Source organism: Polypterus senegalus, chromosome 8 (assembly GCF_016835505.1).
Source record: "Polypterus senegalus isolate Bchr_013 chromosome 8, ASM1683550v1, whole genome shotgun sequence".
NCBI lineage: Eukaryota > Metazoa > Chordata > Cladistia > Polypteriformes > Polypteridae > Polypterus > Polypterus senegalus.
This window is the reverse complement of record NC_053161.1, coordinates 137,777,037-137,783,036: the sequence shown is the minus strand read 5'-3', so window position 1 is coordinate 137,783,036 and position 6,000 is coordinate 137,777,037.

The window sequence follows — 6,000 nt, the reverse complement described above, 5'->3', positions numbered from 1 at the left end:
CGAAGGATCACTGTACACACAAGAATGTTGTATAAAAAAAATGTATAAAAACAACTTGGTGTAATACAGTGCACATTTGCATGGCAGCCTCAGACCATGCGTACACACTTTTATGCTTAGTTTTGTAAATGGGTGGCACTCGGTATCAGGCAGTGCTCCTGTTTCTGTGTGGTTTCCTTTTCTGTTTTAGATTCGCATCCATGATGTGGGTTTTATCAAATACACCAAAATTAATAGAATATCGTAAACAAATTTAAGGCACTTGATTGTAATCACTCTAATGATATAATTATTAACTATAAATATTATTAACTATATAAACTATTCCATCTACAATGGCTGCTTTAGCATTGTTTGAAAACATTGTAAATGGAGTGTGTATTTAGACATCATACTGATTTCTTGTCCCATGCTGATAACTGGCTTCTAAGTCGATTTTGATTTCCAAGAGTTAACCTCTTGGAGCTGTGTGCTGAACTGGGGCTGGCTTTACAAATGCAGACTTTGAGGAATTGTGCTTTACCTGCACCTTTGCAAGTTCTGTCCACCCAAAGGTTTTTAGCCACAGGAGCTTTTCAATGTGAACTGGCCGACTGATCGGGTATTTCTCAGTCATCACTAAGTGGTGTCATGCCAGCTGGATGGGATGGGATTGTCATCCAGATATATAAGATTTCTTTAAACTCTGGTTGAACGGGCAAACATCAAAGCACGATTTGCAGCAACGTCTGGTTTTCCAAATGTAATCAGAGCAATCGATCGCACGTAGATTGCTATAAAGGCATCTTCAGTGAATGAATTTGCTATTTTAAATAAAAAGCATTTCTACTCTATTAATGTGAAAATTATCTGTGATGCAAAAATGCATCTCATTAATGTTGTGGTGAGATACTGTATATAAGTGTCTTGCCAATAACTGCAACAGTTTGCTGCTCAAACAGCGTGAGCCCCAGAATTCTGCTACCTTTTCCAGTTGTGTTGGCACTCAGACTGTGGGCTGTGACTCGCCTTTTCATGACAACTTTAATATCTGACCAGTTCTTTTTTTATTTTGGGCACTGTGCGACTTTCTGAACTTGAACTTTTGAGTACCTCTGCCATGCTGTGCCACTCCATCAATTTCCTTTTGTTGCGTATACCCCTGCTTAAGCCTCCAAATAGTATTTTTTCCTTGCCTCCACTTCATTGAGCAGGACACACATTTCACATTCACTTAAATTCTACTTTTTTAAATGTTCTGTTGCCATTGTCTTTTAACAAAACATTGAATGGAAGGGGCTGTTTACTCTTATATTGATTTGTATATTCAAATAGGCAAAATTCTGGGGGGAGTCAGGGTGGGGTTGCAGGTGCGTACATGTGTGTTAAAATTCACATTGATTGGGATTTGTAAAGGGAAAATGTGTAGAACTTTGCTTGTGCACAGTTTTATGCATCTTGAGTTTTTTTGTGCGTACACACATTTCTAGTTTTGTCCGTACACCATGTTTTAGTGTGAATTCTAAGCAAGGCGTTATACTTCATTCCAGAAGGGACGGGAACCAAACTAGTAGCTTGGAGGTGATAAAGCCAAAATGGCCAGAGATTTACTCTCCCTACGTTAATCCAGTAAAATGTACATTTCATCTTCGGTTACATACCTCCAGATCAGGCAGCATGTCCTGCTGTTTTCTTATAGCTTGCTTGCTATTGTGCTCTTCTAAAGCAATAACATTGAGACAAAAGAATTTTATTTCAGATTTGAGCATAATGTGTTTTTCTCTTCTGAGGTGGGCTGGCGCCCTGCCCGGGGTTTGTTTCCTGCCTTGCGCCCTGTGTTGCCTGGGATTGGCTCCAGCAGACCCCCGTGACCCTGTAATTAGGATATAGCAGATTGGATAATGAATGGATGGATGTTTTTCTCTTATCTCTGTGGTAAATTTCTGGAAAGTGGATTTAAAGTAGAAGACTGTTCGGTAATTAATGAACAAGGTGATTCCAAGGACTTGTCTTGCCAGTCTGCCATTTCTGAAGCACTATTGCTTTATTAAGTGACATGTTCAGCTAAATAACCATGTTTTTTTTTACTAATAGAAGGCGTTGAGTGTACTCCACAGAATTTCCCGGATGATTTGTCAAAACGCACGGCTGTTCACATTATGTGTGTGTATCTTTGAGTAAGTTACTTAACCTGATAATTCTGCAGATGTTAAAGTAAATTAACTGAATAAACTGTTGTACAATGGATCTCGGCCTGTAAAATGTCTTTGGATGGTGCTTGCCATATAAGAATGATATAAAACAAAGGTTGGTTGGATTTGAAAACTTCCCTTATATTCGCTATGCTAAATGATACAAAAGTGTTGCATAAATATTCTTTTACTTTCTAAAGTATTGTGGGGAGGTAGAGTTGCATTGTTTCTTAATCATACAAATAGGAACATTTTATTTATTTATTTTAAATGTACTGTTGGAGAATACAGACAGAAACAAGACATTACTTTTCTGCAGTATTTAACTAGTTGGTTAGGAAAAGAAGCCCATTTTCATAATTACTCTGTTATGGCCAGTTTTTCTTCAGTCTTTAGTAGCTTTCTATAAAATGTAAAATGTCATTGTATTTTAAAAAGAGTCATGAAGACATAAACTAAGTCAACTAATTGTGCTCAACATGTTATGCTAATTATGGTGGTATAATAATCAGAGTAGCAACGTAAGAAGGCACATAAATACATTTATTGAATGCAATTTCTACTCTTGGAATGTTTCTGCATGTTTCTCTCTGGGTCAAACGTGTATTATTTTTGTGTGTGTTAAGTCATAAAACTGACAATACAGTAATCCCTCGCTATATCGTGCTTTGACTTTCGCGGCTTCACTCTATCGCGGATTTTATATGTAAGCATATCTAAATATATAACGCATATTTTTTGTGGGTTTCTGTGGACAATGGGTCTTTTTACTTCTGGTACATGCTTCCTCAGTTGGTTTGCCCAGTTGATTTCATACAAGGGACGCTATTGGTGAATGGCTGAGAAGCTACCCAATCAGAGCAGTTAAGTTCCTGTGTGCTGATTGGTTTAGCGACGGAGCGCCGAATTCGATTCCACGGTGTTAACCAGGAAGTCTTGTCTCGCTCATTCAGCATCAACATGTTTCGCTGTGTAAAGAGTTAACTTTTGTGCTCTTTTGTGTTTATCTTTGTGCATAGTCAAAGCCTTCGTTATTTGTCCAAAACAATCTGCTCCTGCTACTGCTTAAGGGGCCGTGCTCAAGCGCTGGTGGAAGATGCTAACGATTGCCTAAAAGGTAAAAGTTTTGGATATGTTGAAGGAATGGAAAAGCTACACCGCTGTAGGACGCCATTACGGCATCAATGAAGCTACGATTCTTTTTATTTAAAAAGGAGGAAAAGAATATAAGATCTACAGCCGCAGTGTCCTTTAACCAGGGCGCAAAACGAGTTGTAAGTGGACGTAATAAGGAGGTAGTCCGGATAGAATCTGCTTTAGGGATTTGGATTGAAGACTGCCGGAAGAAGAAGAACGGCGGTGCTACACAATCGCCTGAAGAGGCTCCTTTAGAAGAGCTGTAACAGTCTCCTTTGTTGAGCAGTAAAATTAAACTCATTGTTATCGGACAAGTCGTCGTGTCATTGTTGGTGAGTAACCATAATTAATTTTCTACTTACAGTACTTAGTACATGTACGTACGTTTAGTGCCACTGTACACACATTTACTGTATACAGTTTTTCTTGCATTGTACGTATTTATTGCTGGTGGCCTGTTTGTCGTAATGTCTACAACATATGTGATATCGGAGACACTCGATATCTTTAAAATAATATTTAGGTTTTACTGTATATAAACAGTGTGTTTACATAGTACATAATTTCAACGAATCTTACCTAATATCTAAGAGAATACAAAGGGTTTATGCTGTGTAACTGTGCAGGAAATGTGGGAGAGTTTATAAGGGCTTAAAATGTATAAAAATGACCATATGAACATATAGTTTTTACTTCGCGGATTTCCACCTTCGAGGATTGAGGAGGGATTACTGTAGTGTATGTTGCCAGTTAGTATTAAGATCATCTTTTGGAATGGCACTTCTGGCAAGAAAATTCTGGTTGAGTCATATCAGAGTATTCCTAGGTATGCAGATTCTATAACATAATCATAAGTTAACTAACTAATAACGTCTGCCCCATTTTGCTAATGCCTAGCAAAACATGCAAGCTCATGCACCTTTGACATCACAAAAACTCTTTCATACAGTGGGATGCTGCTGTCTGGTCTGTCATGATGACTGTGATTCTCTTAGACATTGTCATCTGATAAAATGTAGCCATGCCCCATTTAAAGGCTAAGTAATATGAGAACCTGGCAATTACAGACTGCTCAGGAAAATCTGTTGTGTAAAAAATAATGTCAGGTTTGGAATCGAGCAGATTTTAGGTGAAAAAGGACAATGACATGGACAGATTACCCAGACTACCTGTACCACGCTATCTATAGTGCAGCCAGGTAGCTTACTGGTCAACATGACATTCATGGGCACAACAAGCTGGACTTGCTCTCTTCAATTGTTAATGCCTTTAAATATTAACTAATGGTATAAACAGGCAGGTCAGGGTTGTTGTTTATTTATTTACTAGACATTAAGCCCATTACAATAACGGGCACTAGAACAGTAGTGCATAAACATTAGTAGGAACAGTCTATATTAAATGGCAAGGGACCTTGTATGTGGCTGTAATATGCGTCACTGTATTGTGTGCCTTTAATTTTCTCTCTCAGTAATGCTGGTTTGTATTTCCATAGAATGCTTGTAATTTTGTCCGACAGTAATACAGTGGAACCTCGGCTCACGACCATAATTGGTTCCAAAACTCTGGTTGTAACCCGATTTGGTCGTAAACCAAAGTAATTTCCCCCGCGCTAAAAACACTTTTTTTTAATGAGTTTTAAGCACAGGGAAAAAAATGAACAGTTGAAAAATTAATAAACAACCAAGAAAAGTAACACTGCAACAATGCACGTGCGACCTGCGTGTGTGTGCGCTTGTGTGTGTGTGTGTGCGCGCGCATTCCACGTGCGCCTGTTTGTGTGTGTGCGTGTTCCGAGTGCACCTGTGTGTGTGCATCCCGCGCGCGCCTGTGTGTGCGTCCCGCGGGCGCCTGTGTGTGTACGTGCACGCCTGTGTGTGTGCGTCCCGCGGGCGCCTGTATGTGCGTGTCTGTCTCTCATGCGCCTATGTGTGTGTCTGCACAGGGAATGCACAGGAAGAGACTGAACACGTGCCGTGTAACCCCGCGCATGCACACTTCACCAGAAGACACACGCACGGACACCTGGACGCACACAAGGCTTTTATTAAAGAGGATGATTATAATATTTAGGTTATTCTTAAACTTCTATAAAGTATTATTTTCCCCTTGAGGACAAATAAAGTATTGTTATTAATCTATTTATCTTTCTTAATCATATCTAGGCCTTTTGAGTAACACCTTTGAGGCTCACAACTTAATTTATGCAAACTGACCTTAGCCACTAAGCCCTATTGGCTGCCTACACTAAAAAGTGAGTACATCCGTTTACCAGCTATCTTTCTGAATACCAGAAATTAATTTACTTTTACAACATTTTAACTTGAGTTCATTTTATTCTAGAATGCTATTCCTTTAGGTAGCCCCTGACCTTGGAATGAAGTAGCATGTATCTCTTTATGTAACCTAATTCAGGATGATCTAATGCCCCTTATATGGACCTCTTTATATTAGATTAACATGTTTTGGCGATTCTAAATTGTCCCTAGTGTGTGCTTGGTGTGTGGGTGTGTGCCCTGTGGTAGGCTGGCGCCCTGCCCAGGGTTTGTTTCCTGCCTTGCGCCCTGTGTTGGCTGGGATTGGCTTCCGCAGACTCACGTGACCCTGTAGTTAGGATATGGTGGGTTGGATAATGGATGGATGGATGGATGGATGTTTTCAGCTGTATGCTAAAAATGTTTTTGTATATTCA